The 20,290-nt window shown below is 55.7% G+C and overlaps 1 protein-coding gene and 1 long non-coding RNA gene across 5 annotated transcripts in view; one reads left to right on the top strand and one right to left on the bottom strand.

Annotated features, from left to right (window-relative positions):
- The window catches only part of CXXC5 (CXXC finger protein 5), a 35,841-nt gene extending 23,936 nt beyond the window's left edge, over window positions 1–11,905 (bottom strand). Inside the window, exon 1 of one of the 4 annotated variants that reach the window (XM_025445256.3) lies at window positions 11,792–11,905. The gene's annotated coding sequence lies outside the window, so the exon portion shown is untranslated. Of the gene's footprint in view, window positions 1–4,787; window positions 4,938–10,782; window positions 10,912–10,944; window positions 11,190–11,791 lie in introns of those variants that run through there. The other 3 variants (XM_025445250.3, XM_025445251.3, XM_025445252.3) reach the window with 3 other exon arrangements.
- Window positions 1,548–7,680, top strand: LOC118354092 (uncharacterized). Its single transcript, XR_007406129.1, has 2 exons — window positions 1,548–1,625; window positions 4,737–7,680. It is a non-coding gene; the product is annotated as an uncharacterized LOC118354092 (long non-coding RNA).
- Window positions 11,906–20,290: the final 8,385 nt, after the last annotated feature.

Below are 20,290 nucleotides of genomic sequence, written 5' to 3'. Positions count from 1 at the left end.
GAGGGACCTAGGAGGCCACTGTGAGCCAGCTCTGGCTGGGCGGCAGCTGCCAACACCCCACTGCCCCCCGGAACCTCCCAGGAGGACCTTCCGGAGGCCTCCCACTCGCCTCAGCCGATAAAACAGCATCTGCCACCCCCGCGGCGGAGCTCAGGACAGGGCGGAGGGCACCATGAGGCCCCTGGGGAAGGCTTTGAAATCTGGACTCTGGCCCGGCCCCTCCTGGCAGCCCTGGCCTCCCACCACAGGCCCAGCCTTAGAGCATGGTGGGGGGTGCGTTCCAGCCCTCCCGCAGTGTGAGGGGCACACCCGCCCAGCTGCCAGGCCTGGGACATCTCCACTTGGACTGGCCGGGAGACTTTGTTTGCCCTCGACTATGCTCCTTCCTGCTTGCCTTGCCTCCCTCCCAGGAGACCAGTGGAGGAAACACTTCCTGAGAATGGCTGGGATTTTCCGCTGGACATTGCCTTGCTGGCAGGCTCCTTATCTCTCTCCACCTCATCCCTTCTCCCAGAGCCGCCCCTTCAGCCAAATCACAGTTCCACCCTTGTCTGCAGCCACCGAGACCCCTTTCCTGCCCCACTGCTCTGCTCTTTCCTGGGCATCCCTAGTACCTCCATCAGCCAGCACATATCCAGGAAGAGTCAAAACTGTAAGAGACCTCAAGGAATAACACTCTCCATTTTGCAGATGGGTATACTGAGGTCAAGAGAGAGCCCAGTGACCTAGGTGCTGCTCTTCCTTTTACTACCACCACGCTTTCTGCCCCAGGAACCAATTCAGCACCCCCAGAGTGCTGGAGGCATTAGGGTAACTCCCAGCAGAATTGCTCAGTACTTTGAGTCCAAATGCCCAGCTGGCTATCCCCAGACCAGTCTCCCAACATTCTCAAAGCCTCACAGTGAGTCTGCAAAGAACCCCAAATATATCGTCTCTGTGACACTAGGTTTTGGGGTAGAGCCTCCTCTCCCCATTGCACAGATGGGGCTGCTGAGGCCCCCAGGGGAGGGGGGAGCTGCAGGCGGCCATGAATCAGAGGGGGAGCTGGGAAGCCGCCCGGCCCTGCCGGCTGTCGCTGGAAGCAACAGCCGGCATTTCCTCCTCACACTGGTGCCTCGGGAAGCGTGGGCAGCAGGCGGGTGGGCAGCGGGTGGGTGGGCACCGCCGTGAGGACCCCTTCTGTGCTTACAGGCCAGTCACATCCCCTTGCTCCCTGACTGGGCCCACAGAGCCCATTCCCCATGCCAGCCAGATCTCCAAAGCAGGGTAGACCAGAGGCAGAACTGCATTTCTGTCTCAGATATATACTCATGTCACTTGAAGGCACCACAGGGAAGTCCCTCCTCTCAGATCCTCAATGTCCCCTAGCGTCAAACAAGATTGAAACATGACCATTCACGCTTCCTTTACAGTAAAACTCATGGTTCTGTGATTCTAGAATCCCAACACGACAAGAATCCTGAAAAGAATCTCTCAGTTCCAAGCATTCTGATTCTAAATTCCTGTGACTAAAAATTCTAGGCCACCAAGATCTTAACATTCCCAGGAAGGAAGGGGGCCAAAGCCCACTCTCACCTGGAGCTATGGGCCAAACTAAACCAATTCCCCATCTAGCTTTGGAGAAGGTGGGTCAGGTAGGAGGAGGGCCTGCCTGGGTCTCTCCCATCAGGGTCAACAGGAACTAGATAATGAGGTTGGGGGGAGCCTATGGGCCTGGCAGTAGAGCTGGTCTAGTTCTGGAGGGCAGACCACCTCTTCGTGGCACACACAGCCACTGGATGCTGCCCATGTCAGGAAGACCAGCTCTTGCCAGAACAAGAGCAGGTCGCTAGGGGTTTGTGACCCTACACCTCCACCCCGCAGCTCAGAGGGAGGATGGGCGTCAGGTCAGGCTGGTCTCCCTGCTTCTCAGGTTCCAAGCCAAGCTCCACGCTTCATCTTCTTGCCTTCACCACCCACTGCTTCCTCTTTCCCACCACAGCTCCTTACCTCTCCAGCTCCCAGGCCAACCCACGGCAGGCCAGCTGACAGCCAGCCAGGACAAAGGCTCCCAAGCCCATTTGAGAGATGGAAAAACTGAGGCCCTGGGAGAAGACAGGACCTGCTTAAGGGCTAGGCCTGAGCAGCCTATTAGCCTCTGGCCACATCTCTCAGCCCCGCCCCCACCTCACTTAAGGGAACCCTCTACAGGCACAATGCATCCCCACTTACCAGTCTGACCACCTGCACAAGTACATCTACCCACTGTCCCTGGAGAGCACTCTTCCCACAGAATCTTCTGGTCATTCATTAATTCATTCTTTCATTCATCCGACTGGCCAGTCAGCCCACCCCACCTACCACATGCCTGGCCTCTTGCCAGGGACATGAGGGCCTCAAGGAGGAGAGAGCAAGGCTTCTAGTCGGCAAGCACAGGGGAGTGCCAACCTTGGCTGTTCTCATGGTGCTCACAGCCAGTCAAGGGCTCTACCAGGGCCCAATCCCACATGGCAAGTCCTGGGGCAAGTCACAGACTCTCCAGCCTCAGTTTCCTCATCTATATTCGGGGATGCTAATAGCATCCAACCACTGGGCTAACTAGGGGGATGAAGGAAAGTAAAGGCTAGAAAGCCACTAACATAGAGCTTGCCCCAGAGTAGGGGCTTAGGATGTTAGCCATTGCCATCATCATTTTGACAACATATTATTATTCTTATTATGGCAATAATTGGAGGATAGCAATTGATTAGAGCAGCGGCTAAAGCTCTTCAAACACTCAGTTGGTGCCAGACATTGGGGTACAGGAAGGAATCATTGCCACATCCCATCGCAAGGCTGGCAAGGAGTGGGCTCACAAAACCCTATATGCATCTGATGAATGAGGAAATCAATGACAGGAGGCATGGCCATGTACCATGGACGGTACAACCCAGCATGCGTTCACATGTGTGGCACATGTATGTCTAAGCATGTATATGTGCACACCTATGTTGGTGTGAGGAACCACGGGGTCCAGCAGATGGCAATTACATGGAAGGGGGTGACTGGTGCAGGAAACGCAGCTGCACAAAGCTGCCCCTGGCCCCCAATTCACCCTGTCCCTGCCAGCAGAGCTGAGCTCCGAGCTGAGGGGACTTTGGCAAGAACAGGCACCAGGCCTGGCGGGGAGAGCTCCAGATAGATGCTTTGCATAGTTCTGGCCACCAGATTACAGGCCTGGGCTAGGCCTCTGGGTGGGGGTCTGGGGCTGCCAGGTGCTGCCCTACGGGAATCAGACCCCTGCGTCTGCAGCCTGCGCCCCTAACGGCATGGCACATTGCTGTTCCCGCCAGCAGGCCAGGCAAGTCCAAGGAGGTCAGGAGAGGCCACAGGAAGGGAGGGCGTCGTGGGCTCGAGGGCTCCATGGGGTCGGCTGGACAGAGTGGGGATGGTGGGTATAGGGCTCCCCCGGGGCCACCAGGCAGGCCTGGCTCTGCCCCGCTGGGGCAGGCAGCCGGGCGGGAGTAAATATAGCGCGGGGCGTCCCAGCCGCATTCCTGGGAGGCCGCCTGCCCGCCCCTGTGCCTGGAGCGCAGCGGCCTGGACTCAGAACTGCCACTGCCTTCTTCCCAAACAAACACAAAAATAAATAAAACCAGCTCTCACGCCCAGCACAGCCAGGGGGAGGGGGCAGGAAGAGGTGGACAGGGTAGCAGGCAGGCGGACCAGTTGCCACGGTTTCTGTTCCGCTGAGGAGGAGCAGGCCAACAAAGGAGGAAAATGGAGGAAAGGGCAAGAAGATAGTCAGAGATGTCAGAAAAGGGGAGAGAAGGCGTAGGAGAGATGGAAGGTGGGACAAGCAGAGGGGCGGGGGAGACAGGTCAGGAGGTTACTGAGAAGGTGTTAGGGCCCTCAGCCTCTTGGGGTCAGTAATTCAGCAATTCAGCGACAGGGATGGCCCAAGGGGGGCAGCAGACAGACAAAGGGGATGAGGACAGGGGGCTGGCTTGACGGCCCGTGAAATATTAAAGAGCCTAGACCACTGAGTGACAGAGGTCACAGAAATAAGGAGACTGGCCAGGGAACTACCGAGACCCTGCAGCAGAGGGCTCCTCACTCCCCACCCCCACCTCATCCCTCTCCACCACCTCCAGCAGAGCCCTCTCCCCAACTCTCCTGGTGTAGCTCCTTTCCGTCTTACCCTCCAAAGGGAACAGGTTGAGGGTGGGAGGGGCCATAGGATTAGCGATGGCATGGGACTTCTATGGGTCCCTCTTCCTGGCTGATCTGTGTGCAGTTGGCCTTCCTGAGCTGCCAGCTACCCTAGCAAGAAGGCCAGGAGGCCTGTCAGCACAGCCGCTGCCACGGGTGCCTCCTGGGGAAGGAGGGGGTAGACATCCAGCTTCCCCTTTACAGAAAAAAATCAGCCAAGCCACCACTTTCCACAGAGACCAGCGGGGAGGGAAGTCCATGCCTCACAGCTCAGCTGAGCCAGCGAGTAAACCAGCAAGCCAGCCAGGCAGCAGGTCATCCCCTAGCCCTTCTACCCCACCCAGGCCCCATTACTGGCCTCATGACCTTGGCCAGTCCCCTTATCCCTGAGCCTCTGTCTTTGCCAGCCCTCACACCAGCCTAGGCTTGGTGTGAGGAAAGGAAAAAGAGGGCAAGAAGTATGTTGAAAACCCGCTAGGGCGGGCAGCTGGGGCCAAGCGTCTGCATGTGGGTAACCCTTCCGTGGGTCCTATGAAGTCAGGCCTATTATCAGTCCCATTTTACAGATGGGGAAGAGAAACCCAGAGAGGCAAAGTGATGTGCCCAACACCACACACCTGGTAATGAGCAGAATGGAGACAGAGATGCCAAGTGTGAGTCACATCTTCTTTTCTTCCTTTCCTTGAGGGGGACATGAAGTCCTAGTCACCACCAAAGCCAACTTCTAGTACATGCTGTGGGTCAGCCACTGGTGCTGCGCACTAAACAACCATCCCTGTGTCCACCCGAAAATGGCCTTTGTGAGGCAAGCACTCTTATTATCCCATCTCAGGGATAAGGAAACTGAGGGTCAGAGAGGCAATTCACCCAAAGATCATATATGCAGCTAGACAGTGGCATGGTCAGGATTTGGAGCCAGGTCTGGCTCCAGAGCCAGTGCTCTAACACACTTGTCTAGGTAAGGTCAAGGGAGGCAGTTAAGACGATACAGTAGAGAAGAGCTCAGTGGTCCTACTGACCCCCAGAACATACGCCATTAAAAGTTCAAAAACAAGGTTACAACTGCTGTGCCAGGGGGTGGCCACCAACTCCTCTGGAAATAGGGCATACGCAGAGCCTGTGGGGACTCCGGGTGAGGACACTGCCTGGGGGCCTGGCATAGAGGGATCCCTGGTCTACCCAGAGCCCAAGTACCAAACAACACAAGCCCCTCCCCCAGCATGAGGATACTGAGGCTAGTCCACAGGGAGCCACCAGAAGTCTGCCCTGTTGGCTCCCAGGGTTCCAACCAACACCCCAAGGCCAGAGTGCCAGCAACTAATCACACCCCTGTAAGAGCCCCCAGTGCTGGCGGAAGGGGGGCAGGATCCCCTCCCTCTCTCCCAGGCCCTGTGAGCCCAGAGGGAGGCCAGCATCAGAGGCAGGAAATGAAGAAGAATTTGCGATCTAATTGAGCTGGCGGGGGATTAGGCGGCAGAATGCAATTACAGGGGCTGGAGCAGGGCCAGGGGCACTGACACCCCAAGATGTGGCCTGGCCCAGGTAACTGGGCCTAGCCAGTCTCTGGCAAAAGACACCCTACCGTGAAGGGAAGGTCAGATAAGCAAGGATTGGAGCCAGACGGCTCTTTGGGACACAGAGGACTATAAGGGTTCCAGCTCCATGTCACACCCAGAAGCAAGAAGTTTTCCTGGGATTCTTCCCCAGGGAACAGCCCTGTGGACTCTCATGCAGGGAGGCAGACAGAACACACGTAGAACATACACACTCACAGGCTCTGCTCACGTGTGTACACACATGTTCATGCTCCCGGGAAAGCGCCACATACCCATGCTTACTTGTATGGGGACAGACTCCCAACCTGCAGACACACAGCTCTGGCCCTTTGCTGCCACCAGCTCCACCAAAGGGGGGGAAAACAAAACAGAACAAAAAAAATACACCCATGACCTTAAAATCCTTTTATTCCCATAATCACAGGCTGCCATCGCCGTGGATACGCGCTGTCACCCCGGCCCCAGCCTGTCTCCCTCCACAGCTTCCAAAACTCCCAGCAGGCAGGCAGACGGGGAGGCTGCCCAGTTACTGCCAGGGAGGGCAGAGGAGGGGAAGGACGGGGTGGGAGAGGTTCAATGCTATACACACACACACACACACACACACACACACACTCTCTCTCTCTCTCTCTCTCTCTCTGGGCCTCAACCAGAGAGGGAGAGACTCAGAAAGACAGCCGGGCAGACAGATAAAGAGAAAGGAACGGTCACAGACCACTCACTGCCCACACAGCTCAGATATGCCCACTCCCAGATTCGCACACCACTTTCCCAATTCAGACACACTACTCAGGGAGTCAAGACTCTCCCAGATTTACAAGAATATACAAATAACACACATATACACAAATCACACGCACACGTTCCAAAATTCTAGCATACACAACTCAGAATATGCACATTCCCAGATTCACAAGGATAAATCCAACTTTCAGATATACACTCAGATTCACACACAAGTACAGATGCAATGCAGATCACACAACTCCTAGATCCACAGATATACAAGCCTTGATGCACAAATATACACACATGCAGACTCCCACCCCGCCCCCTCAAGACAGACAGACAAACAGACACATATTCAACACACAGATTCATAGATACCACATGCCCTGAGTCATAAGCACACACACCACCTAGCTTCCCACATCCCAGACCAACAGACTAGACCCATACAGCCTCATCTAGCAGCTGACACTGCCTTGGGCTTTAGTGGGCAGGTGGACTGGTTGGGGGGATTCCTGGGTCTTTGAGGGGGCCAGCCCTTTCTCATTGCCTGTAGCCTGGGAGGTGGGCTCAGAGTTGGGGGGAATGAAGGGGAAAGTAAGAGAAAGGGAAAAAAAAAAAAAACTTGAGTGGGATATTCTTGTTGGGCAGTAGCGCGTGAGTAACTGGGGAGGCTTTTTGTGGTCTGGTGAGTTCCAGCTATGAGTGAGAGTTTAACTATTAATACACTTAATCAAGGACACTTCACACACACAGGCACACATATACAGGCTAAGACAGCACCAGGTGGTGGGGATCAGGGAGGGAGAGCACCAGAATAAAGGGGGGGGGAAAGCCCCAATTCGGGTCCCAGGGGGTGAGGAAAGAGGGAGGAGCTTCTGCTCTGGGCCTGCCTCCAGAGTAGGGGCAGAGTCAGTGATTCATTTTAGCAGCTCCAGAAAGGTGGCACTGGACACACAGTAGGTGCTCAAAAATACATACTGGGGCAATGAATGAATAAGTTATTTACATACGGGATGCCTGGGTGGCTCAGTGGTTAAGCAGCTGCCTTTGGCTCGGGGCGTGATCCCGGAGTTCTAGGATCAAGTCCCATATCGGGCTCCCTGTATGGAGCCTGCTTCTCCCTCTGCCTATGTCTTTGCCTCTCTCTCTCTGTCTCTCATGAATAAATAAATAATAAATAAATAAATAAATAAATAAATAAATAAATCTTTTAAAAAAAAAAGGTGGGGGGAACCCCTGGGTGGCTCAGCTGTTCAGGGCATGATCCTAGAGTCCCACATCAGGCTCCCTGCATGGAGCGTGCTTCTCCCTCTGCCCGTGTCTCTGCCTCTCTCTCTCTCTCTCTCTCTCATGAATAAATAAAATCTTTTAAAAAAATAGATAAACAAATTAAGTTATTTACATACAAAGAACAGACAGTAATAATAAGAGTAGTAACAATAAGTGAGCCCTGCCCCATCGCTGACCAGTAAGGCCATGCACCATGACTTGGGGAGTTAGCTCTGCCTTAATGGTCACCCCACCAAACAGGGGGCAGGCCTGAGTCTGGCTCATCCGGTACACCCTCTCATTCCTCCACCCTATCTTGCATCCTAAATCAGCTGATCTCAGCCCAGCCACATCCTTACCCCCTAAAGAGACCCCCATTTCCATTCTACTCTTCCATAAATAATCAGGTGGGGCCCTAAAGAAGGTGGGGTATTTAATTCACACAGACTTGGTTCTTTAACCAGATACAACCCTGCCTGCCACACTCCTATCAGCCTCAGATCCGTATTTGCCAAATGGGTAGAAGGCAGGGAAAAAGGGGAAAGGCATTAAGACTTGGGGCTCACAGTGGGAACCCATGGAACAGAGGCCTGGGCTGGCCAGGGCCCTGGATGCAGAATCCTCCCCTCCTTCTCCCTTCCCCCAGCCTGCCCAGCCCAGCCGGGTGGACATTCCAGGCCTCACGTGATAAAGACGAGGCCGCTGGCCCACGGGTAAGTCAACAGGCTCTGTCGGAGGAGAGATAGGAGGCCCAGGCCAGGGTCACCTGCTGAGCCGGGAAAACAGCCGGCCCAAATACACACATAAATAAGGCACCAACGGACAGCCAGACAAGGGTCTGTCTTCAGCAGAGGAACCTCTGCCCCCACCTTTTTTTTTCTTCTGCCCCCACCTTGAAAAGGGAGGTGGCTTGGGACCAGGAGCCACAAGGCTGGCTAGGGGCTTCCCTGGGAGAGCCCCAACTCAGGCCAAGATGAGGTGGGGGTGCTCCTACCAACCTCCCCAGGGCTGACCCAGAACTCTAGAGGCCAACCTTTCCTCAGCTGTTCCCACTCCTTCCCAGGACAAAAATCACCCCCCCCCCTTCCCAAGGAGAGAACGATTTCCGTTCTGGGAGGGGGGTGACAGCTGCAGAGCGGGCCACTACCCCCCCCCCCCCCCCCCCCCCGCCCCAGCTCTTGCTTGAGTCTCATCCAGGGAAACTGCTAAATCAACACTACGCAGTAGTAGGTAGCACCGACTTCAGCTCCCCTCATCGCTCTCAAAAAGGGGCTTGGGAGGAGGCTTCGGGTACCAGTTCCTAGGCTGCCTGCGGCTGTTGGGGCCCAGAACTCGGGGTCTTTCGGGAGGGTCGCGTCACGCTTAGGCCACCACGGCCCGTAAAAAACGTCTAATTTAAATGCTCTTAGTTGCAAGGAAGAGCACCCCCGCCCCCGCGGGCCGGGGCAGCTGAGGTGGCGCCGGGCGTTCAAATAGCGCTCCAAGCCAGTCCGCGGCGCCCGCGCACGCAGCCCCCGCCAGGCGGCCCCAGCGGAAAACTTGAAAGGGACTCTGTTTGCCAGCCGCCCCGGGCGGCTCCGGCGGGGGAGAGGGCCGAACGGTCACACGAGCCCCCCTCCCCAGCGTTTCCTGAGCAAACGCGTGAGGGGGGGCTGGGCCCACCACAAACCCCGGGCTCCGAGCGGCGCCCGCTGCTCGGGGGAAGGCGGAGGTCAAGAGGCTGGCAGTGGGACCCCGGCTCCGCTCTCCCCCCAACCCGAAGATGCGACTCGAAGACCACCCAGGATCCGGGGGGCAAAGTAAGGCGCGGCTGCCAGCCCTTCGGACCCCCGCGTCAGGGGAAAAAGGAGGGCGTGGGTCTTTCCCGAGGAGTCTCTACGGAGCACCCCCGCCCCAAATCTGCGGCTGCCTCCTTGCAGCCCGTGGCACCAGCCCAACTCCGCGCACCCCTTCCGAGCGGGAAAAAAGAAAAAAGAAAAGCTATCTTGCTCCCTCATTGGTCGCTTCAGCTCTTCTGACAGGTCCCAGAGGCACCCCCCCTCCCCCATTTAAAAACTGGGGTCACTCACTTTCTGTCGATCCTACAAATAAACAAAGCCAGGCGCACCCCGCGCTCCCCGCCGGAAAGCAGCCCGTTCCGGGAGAGGACAACTTCCCCCAGCAAGAAAATTAACACATTCTTCTCGCGGCGGGTCAGCCCCTCGCTCTAGGGCAGCAAAGGGGAGGGAGGCTTGGGGCCGAACTTCGTGGGTGAATTTGGGGCCAGAGAGCGTCGAGGCAGGCGCCTGGGACACCCGCCTCCCACACTTGGCAGCTAGAGGAACACCCCCATCTCCCTCCTTGGCTCTGCACGCCTCTCGGCCACGCGGGGCTCGGAAGACAGCCCGAAAGGCTCCCCGAGGCTGGGGAGGACGGGAGGGGAGGCCGCGGGGAGCGGAGGTGGTGGTGGGGGTGAGACTTTGACGGAAAAAAAAAAAAAAAAAAAAAGGTCAAACTTGCTCAGCCCGCCAGGCACCCCGCGGGCAGCGGAGGCGAGGAACCCGAGGGGAAATGTAGAAGTGGCCGCCGCCCCCTCCAAGTGTGTGTGTGGGGGAGGACTCAGACACGCGTGGGCCAGGGCAGCAGCTACCGTAGCCCCCAAAACACCGCGCTGCGGGGGTCCGCCGGGGGAGTGTGCGCCGCAGACCTCCAATCAGCCGCCCCCGCGGGCGGAGCGCCCGCCCGGCACCAAGAGGTGAGGACCCGGGCTCCCGCCGCCCCAGCGCCCTCAAGCTCGAGTGCTCGGGGAGGGGACGCTGCCCCGCAGGGAGAGCCTCGGCCCCAACGCACGGCGCCCAACCCGCAGTCCCCGACCCCAAAACCCCTCTTTTTGTCTGTACTCAGTGATCTGCGACCGCGCCGACTGCGGCTTGGGGAGGCTTGGGTACAGCAGCGGCCACCAAGCCATCCCCGGCGCCGGGGCTCCCAGGGTCCAGGGCTCCGTGGCTCCGGCTGCGGGCGCCCCCCGCCCCTCCCAGACACGGACCCCTCCTTCCCGGTCCCTGGCTCTCCGCACCTGAACTTCGGGGGAGCCCGCGCCGCCAAACTTTCCGCCGACTTGCAGCGAACTCCGGCCCCGGCCGCGCACCGGGCCCCGGGGGAGGAGAGGGAGGTAGGCGGGGAAGGGGAGGGGGCCGGCCTCGGGGGGGTCGGGGGAGGGCCGTGGCCCGACACCTACCGGCTCTCAGGAGTCCTCCGAGCCGCCACGGCCGCCGCCGCCGCGAGGCCGAGGGGGAGGGGTGGGGCGGGGAGCTGCGCTCCGCTCCGGGCACCACCGCCGCGGTGCGCTCCGCTCCAGCCGCGCCGCCTCCTTGCCCGGGTCCGGAGCCGGAGTCACGCCGCCGCGGCTGGCCCGAGGCGGGGAGGGGGGGGAGCCCGCAGCACCTGCCCCTCCTCCCCCTCCCCGCGGCCCAAATTAAAAAACAACAAAAAGCAACTAATCACCCCCGAGCGAAGCGCGGCGCGGCGGGCGGAGAGCGCAGCGTGAGGCGTCCGGACTCAGCAGGCGGCGCGCATGGCCGGGCGCGGGCTGGGCAGGGCTGGGACGCGGGCCCCGGCTTCGGGGGGCAAGGTTCGGCCGCTCCACTCGCTCGGCTCGGGCGCCTGCTCTCGCCGCCGCCGCCTCTGCCGCCGCCACCGCCGCCGCCTCTACATCGCCGCTCAGGCTCCGCCGCCTCTGCCGCCGCCGCCGCCGCCGCGCGCCCGCCCGGGCAGGAGCTCTGAACGCTGCCCGGGGGCTGCCAGCAAAACCCGGACCGGACTCGGCGCTCCCTCCTCCCCCCCCACCTCGGCTCCCCTCCCTCCTCCCTCCGCCTCCCTCCCAGCGCTGCTCTGGCCACTTGGACGCCGCAGGCTCTGAGGCCGGAGCCGCAGCCACTGCGCCTCGAGCTCCCCGCGCTCCGACGAGGTCGGCCCGGGCTCAGCTCCCCCAGCGCGCCCCGTCTTCGTCTCTTTTTTCCGCAACTTTACAAAAAATAAGAGGACCTTCCCCGTTTTGTGAGGGATGCGTGGGCTTGGCAGCCTACCTTACGGCGAAACCCGCCGTCTCTCTGCCCCTTCCCTTCCGCGGGCCGGAAGCGACAGGGACCGGGAGGGAGGGTTTGGCCGCGCCCCTCAGCTCAGGTGCGCGAAGGACCTGCAACTCCTAGCCTTGGGCACCTGGAGCGACGCTCGGTTCAAAGACCCCACCCTTCCCGAACGCTTTCCGGGACTCAGTGGGCTCTAGTGCTCCAGGAGAGAAGGGGCAGAGATACCTGCCCCCATTTTACAAATGAGAAAACCGATCTGAGACGGGACATTTTGTCTCCTACGCCCGCACCGGCCCAAGCCCTGACTCTTGGGGCTAAGGCAGCTACACTGTAGTTCCGTGAGACCGTGGCCTAGAGACTCGGCTCGGAGCCTGAAACAGTGCCTGGCACAGAGCAGCACTCAGTAGAAACTGATTGAAAGAGAACAAAAGCCCAGTGGGTACAGATTTGCGCCCGGATGTCCTTGCCCTCACTCACTATCCCCTCCATCTGCGCAGTTTGGGCTAATCCTAAAGCTGCAGATGTTTTCTCTTCACCTCAGGGACCCACAGAGCAAGCCCCGGGCTCATATAATCCCAAACTGCAGATAATCCCAAAGTGGGAAGTTTCTCTGATTCTGTGGAATCGGTAGGATGGGTTTATGTTTCCTCCAGGCAGAAGAAACAGACTGGAGACCCTAATGGGGGAGGAGCAGGGCGGCTGGGGAAGTCTGTCTAGGGTTAAATGTACAGTCCCAAATTGATTCTGGCCCAGAGAACAGGGAGTTAACTGCCTCTACTGGGTGCCTCCAGCCACAGGCACAGCCTTGGTGGGAGAACTGAAACCAGCTCCCACCTCACTGTTTCCTCTCTTCCTCTGTGTGGCCAGCCTGTCTCAAAGGCTGGAGAGGGCCTTTGGGGCCTGGGTCTTCTGGGAGCAGCCTCTGGTGCCCATTCTCCAAGCCTTCTAATGTAATGTGGTCTTGGGACCTTAAACTAGCCAGGCATAGGGGAGTTAGGGAGGTGTCAAAGGGCAGAGTTCATCTGAAATGTGTTGCTTCTCTACTCATCCTGACCTCCAAGCCACAGGCAGTGGCCTCTCTGCAGGCATCATGGACACCACCTCGCTTCCACAAATGCTGAGAAGTGTCCTCCCTTAACTAAATGCCAAGAATGGCTCCAAAGGGAGGTATTTAACCCCTCCTGTCTTCTCCTCTCCACTCCTCCCCCCTTTTTTCTCCAGCATCCTTCCTCAAAGCCACCCCAAATAAACATACCATGTGAGTAAAACCAAGGTACTTGCTATAGGAACCCAGTTTTAAGACAACTGAACACCTCCAGATTATCACCCATAAACTGCTTAAAGAAAGACATTCTGGGCCCCATGCTGAGTGTCAGGTACAGTATTGGGCATTGACCATATAAGGAAATAGAAGGCAGGGTCCCAGGTCTAGAGGCTCCAGGGTTTCCAAGTACTTAGCTCACCTCTACTACCTTTCTGGGGAAGCTGAGCACTAATTGTGAGGGGAGACCTATTCCCCAGGAGTTAGCAGCAGGCCTCAGAGGAGAAGGAGCAAAGAAATGAAACTCAATCCTGCAGGGCTTCTAGAGTGTAGGGTCAGTGCAGAATCAGGTTTTACACACCCCCAAAAAAGCCTTATGCTGGGATTCATGGGGGAGAGTGGGTAGTAGCTCTGCCAAAGGGAATTACTATCAATTATCTCCCTTTTTGGTGATTTTTTTTTTTTAGACATCTGCAGCCCCCTATCCCCCCGCCCCACCACCACCTCCCAAGCCAGGAGGGAAAGGGGCTGCAGGCTGCAATGGAGATGAGCCAAATGATCCCAATGGTGACCTTGGGCAAGGCATATGCCAGGCCCAGTTTAGAGATTGGATCTTGGAGCCTTCCCCTTCTCCTGGAAATTAACTACAGAGAGACCCTCACCTGTTCAACCCAGGTAGGAACCAGAAAGGAGAGGGGCAGAATTGTCCATACGGCAAATACAACATGAATAGGAAACACCACAGTGCGAGCCATCCACATAGAACTCTCTCCATAACAAATGAGACAAGTGGGGACATCCAGGAGAGATTGCTGGGAGGTCTGGCTTTGGGGGAGATCATCCTCACCCCAGACCCTTTCCACAAGAACTAAAGCCACTCTGGTTCACTATTCTTTCCTCTCATTGCCTCCAAAAAGGAATATCTACGTTTCACAATATTACTTGACCAATCAGCTTAGATTCAGCTATGAGATTTCTTAAATCTCCAGCAACTTGGCAGGGAGAGGGGCGCCCTGCACCCACCTTCCCTATATTCTGGGTAGAAGTGTGTCAGTCCAGGACCCTGGATTCTGCTCCCCTGGATCCTGGTTATAATATCTATACCTAGTGTTTATGAAGCCCTACCCTGAGCAGGGCATCAGGCTAAACAGCTAACGTAGATTAGGTCATTTCATCCTTAACCTCAGTCTCAGCAGTAGTACCATCCCCACTTGTCAGATGAGGAAATTTACAGGAGACTGGCACCGAAGTTGTTCTCCTAACCCCTGAGGAGATTTGCCCTCCTAGTAAAGCTTCTCACATATTAATCTGCCCTGGGAATTACCTGCATCATTCATTCCCAGTAGTGAATCCTCAGAACCCATAAGGCTCTGCTCCAGCCCTTTCCCCATCCCAGCCTGACTTCCTTAATCAGCCCTATTCCTGCCTGCAAACCCTGGGCCCTGCTGACCAACACCACCCAGCAACGGTAGAACTCCTCACTGAAGACCAAGAGCAGGTGTTACCTTCTACTTCTTTGACTTCCATTCCCAGCCTCAGTTTGGCCTGTATTGACAGGGCTACCACTAGCCTTTTTTGTTTTGTTTTGTTTTTTTTTTTTCATGATCTCTACACCCAGCACAGGGCTGGAACTCACAACTTGGCAATCAAGAGTAGCATGCTCTTTTGACCCAACCAGCAAGGTGCCCCATATTAGGTACACCCATTAGTAGCAGGTCATGGACTGTGCTTCAGAGACCTAACTCTGCCAGGTCCTTTCCTGCAGCGCATGTGCAGAATAGCTGTACTCTGTGGCCTGGCTTTGGAGCCCCTCACTGTCCCCTCCTATGGCCACAGTGACCACACTGCACAGAAACAGTTCTTAGGGCAGCCCAGGTGGCTCAGTGATTTAGCACCGCCTTCAGCCCCGGGTGTGATCCTGGAGACCTGGGATTGAGTCCCACATCAGGCTCCCTGCATGGGGCCTGCTTCTCCCTCTGCCTGTGTCTCTGCCTCTCTCTCTGTCTCTCATGAATAAATAAATAAAATCTTAAAAAAAAAAAAAACAGTTATTTGCTCATCTGTCCCCTTGTCCTCTCACTACCACCACCCATGAAGACTCTGAGTGAAAGGGGGAATGTCCTATTTGCCTTGTGCCTAAAAAGCCTGGCCCTAAGTAGGTACCAGTAATAACAGTTGTAACCCACATCTTTCATAATGCTTCCTATGTGTCCCATTGCTTTCCTAGCATATGCTTACTTAATCCTCAGGCTCAGATACTTGTCTGGGGTTACAAAGTAGCAAAACTTAGATTTAAACCCAGCCTTGGGGATCCCTGGGTGGCTCAGCAGTTTAGCGTCTGCCTTTGGCCCAGGGTGCACTCCTGGAGTCCCAGGATCGAGTCCCACGTCAGGCTCCAGGCATGGGCCTGCTTCTCCCTCCTCCTGTGTCTCTGCCTCTCTCTCTCTCTATGTCTATCATAAATAAATAAATCTTTATTTATTTTTTTTAATTTTTTATTTATTTATGATAGTCACAGAGAGAGAGAGAGAGAGAGAGAGAGAGAGAGAGAGAGGCAGAGACACAGGCAGAGGGAGAAGCAGGCTCCATGCACCGGGAGCCCGATGTGGGATTCGATCCCGGGTCTCCAGGATCACGCCCTGGGCCAAAGGCAGGCGCCAAACCGCTGCGCCACCCAGGGATCCCTAAATAAATCTTTAAAAAAAATAAAATAAACCCATGCCTTGTCTGAAGGATCTGCCTTTTCTAGGACTGTCATTTATCAACTAATGATGGTCATTGATTAAACATCTGATGACTGGGAAGTGGCTGTACAGGGAAGGGTGTTGGAGTTAGGGTCTCTGGTAAAATGGCCAATCCAGAGCCTCTTTGAGCCCAGCTGCCTTCACTTGTATCAAAGAAGATGGGAGCAAGGGTGTTTGGAGCCCTTTCTCAGGGCAGGGTACAGGGTAATCTTCAGTGGGGTCACACCGGATTTTGACCTTAACCAAAATCCCAGGGCAGTACTGAGGGTACAGACATGGGCAGGGGAAGAGAGAAGCTTAACTGCTTTGACATAGGCCCAGGCCTCTGGGGTCTTGGTCCTCATCTACTGACTACTGGCCCTCTGGTTCTTCTACCACATTCTTTGGAGGAACAAGAGAGGTGTGAAACTAAAAATTTTAGAAAAGCCAGGTCTGTTAGGAGGCCGAGGCCTGCTTATCCCTGAGAGGTCAGTTTGGTGACCCCAGCTGGGACCTAAACTGTATAAACACAAGAAGGGGAGGAGCTGGGGGGATGACTCCAGTCACAAAGCAAAATGACTCTGGGATGAAGTTGGTAGGGAGCTGAGACCAGGCCAACACACACACTAACACTCTGTATTTTCCCTTGCCACAGACTTGCAGACATGCTATGCACATGCCAGACAACCTGACATAGGCCCATTCTCTGCCAGGCACAGGGAGCTCAGCCTGTGTGTGGAGAGAAGAAAGGGAATGGGAACAGTGTGGGGGAACATCGGCCCTCTGAGAGTAGCCTTTGACTTTTCTAGGCACAGTCGTGGTTCAACTGTCTCTACCATGGGAGTGTGACTGTGAGCTCTCAGAGACCAAAGCTATGGCTCTGCACACCCTCCCCACCCCATCAGGACAAGGGTGGGGCCAGAAGGTAACTGAATGGGGCCTTGTTGGAGGGCAAGAGCACTGAGTCCCAAACCTGGAGGCCCTATACTGAGTCCAAAGGAAGGGGTGGCCTTCGCATCCAGAAGCCAGCCTGGCCTGAAAATGCTCTACCCAAGACTTGCAGGCTAGAGTGGGGTGGTATGGGGAAGCCCTGCTAGAGGTGGAGGGGTGGGGCTCCCAGACCTGGTCCTAAAAGCAGAGCAAGGTCATAAAATGCCCCTTACACTGGGACTTTTGAAAACAGGACCTAGCCTCAGAGCAGAGGACCCCACCCACCAAACTTCTACTCTGTTGTTGCCTTCAGATTCCATAGAATGGGGTGCTCGGGCAGTGCCTGGGGGTGGGCCTGGGATGAACTCCTCTTTGAACTGGCGGGACTGGTTCTGTGTCTAGCCGCCTGGACAGTCACGGGTTGCCTGCCGGGCCTGGGAGGAGGGAGGCCTCAGGAAGGGGCCCCTTGTAAATCGTTAACTCCTAGAGCCACAGCCATTGCGGCCAGTCCTCTCAGCCCCACACCCAGTAGTGACTCTGGCTCTTGATCGCCTACCCCAGGCCAGAAGTCAGAGGTTAGAGGTCAGAGCCAGAGGTCCCAGCACCTGGGGAGGTCCCTCCCCTAACTGTCAGGCTGGAGGTGTCCGGGGTTGTCAAGGAGGGTGTCTACAAGGAGGCCCTTCTCTCAGAGTTCAGAGTTTCTCACCATTGTTTGCCCTCCAGCCTTCCTGCTGCAGCCCTGACCTTTGCCTCTTAGGGAAGAGAGTCAGAAGCTCTGGGTAGGCCTTTAGGGGCAACCCCTGGGCAAGTCCCAACCTCACCAGACCCTTATTCTCCTCAGGGAGGTAATTGTGCTAGTCCCATCCACTCCACCTCAAGGAGTGTCCCCAGGACTAGATAATGAATGGGCTGAGGAAAAGAACTAGATATTGTTCAGACCTGGGATGGGACCCTCAGCATTGTGCCAACCCTGCTTCCTGGAGCTGGGGTCCCCCAAGGGAAATAGTAAAGGCTACCTTTCAGGAGGCATTGTGCTTGGTTATCTGTTTATTTTATTATATTTATTTATTTATTTATGATAGTCACAGAGAGAGAGAGAGAGAGGCAGAGACACAGGCAGAGGGAGAAGCAGGCTCCATGCACCGGGAGCCCGACGTGGGATTTGATCCCGGGTCTCCAGGATCGCGCCCTGGGCCAAAGGCAGGCGCCAAACCGCTGCGCCACACAGGGATCCCGGTTATCTGTTTAGTAATCACATTCCTATTTTGCAAATAAGGAAATTGAGGGTCTGAGAGGTGACTTACCCAAGCTGAGGCAGCAGTACTAGAATTTGGGCCAGGATTTGAACTACCTCCGTGCTCTCAAGCTGAACCCTTGAAGGGTTCTCTGTCTCAAACTCCTAAGCTACAGGTGAAGAGACAATCTTTTTATTTTTTATTTTTTTTATTTATGATAGTCACACAGAAAGAGAGAGAGAGAGAGAGAGAGAGAGAGAGAGAGGCAGAGACACAGGCAGAGGGAGAAGCAGGCTCCATGCACCGGGAGCCCGACGTGGGATTCGATCCAGGTCTCCAGGATCGCGCCCTGGGCCAAAGGCAGGCACTAAACCGCTGCACCACCCAGGGATCCCTGAAGAGACAATCTTATAGCAGAGTGGGCTGGACAGTCCTCCCTAGTGAAACAACAGGGATGTGTGTGTGTGCTGATTTGGGCAGGTAGGGGAGTGTCTGTGGTCAGGAGACAGCAATGTCCTCCATCACCTGTTTGTGAGCCCCTCCTATAGCTGCCCATCAGAGTACATACCCCTCCTCCCCAAGTACTACCACAGGAGAGACTTGGCTGTTTGTTTTTACCCCCCACTCCCCACCATCCAAGAATTCTCCTGCCTCAGGCTAATGAGGGAGGATAGATGGTGCTACCACCCTTTTGGAGAGGGAGAGGGAGGCATCTCAGAAGCCTAGGAGATGGAAACAAAAAATAAAAAAATAAATAAATAAAATCAACTTTTAATCGAGATTGCAGATTCAGAAAAGATTCATAAGTGAAATGATTCCCCAAGGAAATATAAAAAGTTACTTACGGCATGGCTAAATTGGGCATGCTTCAATCAGGGGCTGTTGAGAAATCATTAAGATATACAAGACTTTTTTAGACATATGTGAACTCCATTAGGAGGGCTGGCCACTGCTCCAGTTAGAGGGGATTGAGCCCTGAGCTAACTTGGCCTCCTGTGTCACTTCCTCCCACTCGAACCCACAGCTGCAGAAGGAAGGGAAAGTGGGAAGAAACTCTACCTGCCAGGCTTCAGGGGCCACTGCCCAGAGGTTGCCAGAGCCCCCAGGGACCCACAAGGGAGAGTGTGGAGCAGAAAGGATTCTGGTTGGATAGTACTTCACCGTTTGAAGTAGCTTTCCCTGCTCCCAATAGCATTATGTGGAGTGGCCGGGCTAGATTACCTTCTTTTGAAAAACTAAAAAAGGGGACTCCCCCTTCCTATCTCCTGATCCCTTTCATATTTCTTAGGTTAGCCTGAAGAAGTAGATACCCTGCTTGGACCAGAATGCCCTCTCAGACCAGTGTCAGAGAGCTCTGCCTTGAGGGAGGGGACAAGGAATTCTGTTTGGTCCCTCTCTGTGGGGTGTGGGGGCATTGGGAGTTTTCAAGGATAATCATTAGCTTTTGAGAGGATGGTTTCTCCTCCCCATTGTATCCATCTATTTCTCCAGTAGAAGGCTTATCTGAAGTCTAACCCTCCTCACTTATAGCCTGTGGGGATCTTTTTGCCTCTTGCTTTCCTTATCCTGGGACTTTCAGGGTGAGGCTATGACATCAGTGAAACATAGAGGATCTCTACTGAATTGATCCCCCCCGCCCCCAATTCTGTGCATTCCCAGGGGGCCAGGACTCCAGGGGCCCAGGGTCAGGCTTTATTCATCTCCATGCTGTTGTCAAGGGCCTGGTCCCCAGTTGGTGTTTGTTTTAAATATTTTATTTACTAAGAGGGAGAGAGAGGGAGAAGCAGACTCCTTGCTGAGCAGAGAGCCTGACGTGGGACTCGATCCTAGGACTCTAGGACCTGAGCTGAAGGCAGGCACTTAACTGCCTGAGCCACCCAGGCACCCAGGCCTCCCATTTATTTAAGAGGAGGGAGGGCATCCGAATCCAGCTGGGACCATCTGTGCCGTAGGGTTGGATGTGGAAGAGGAAGGAGACAGGCCACAGACTGGACAGGATTGTAGTGGCAGTGCCTGGACCCCTTTACTTAGGCCCATATACCTGTATAATCCTGATCTCCATCAAATCATCAAGAATGGCAAGAAACCCGAGCTGGATGGTGGTGGCCACACTGCCTCGTGTGTGACCCGAACCCGATCCTGGCCAGGCCAAGGCGCTATTTTAAACCCCAGCCCCAAGCTGCCACCTCAGCCAGCCCAGCTCATCTCTGGTTACAAAGGCACTGCCCACCTCCCAGCCACTTCTTCCCTCCCCACTCTGGGACCCTCTAGGCTGGTGTTGGGTTCAATGTGCCTTGGGGAAACCTTCCTTTCTGTGGGCCTTGGTTTCTCAACTGGCACCAATGGC

Source organism: Canis lupus, chromosome 2 (genome assembly GCF_003254725.2).
Source record: "Canis lupus dingo isolate Sandy chromosome 2, ASM325472v2, whole genome shotgun sequence".
Lineage (NCBI taxonomy): Eukaryota > Metazoa > Chordata > Mammalia > Carnivora > Canidae > Canis > Canis lupus.
This window is presented reverse-complemented; position numbering and strand designations above follow the sequence as displayed.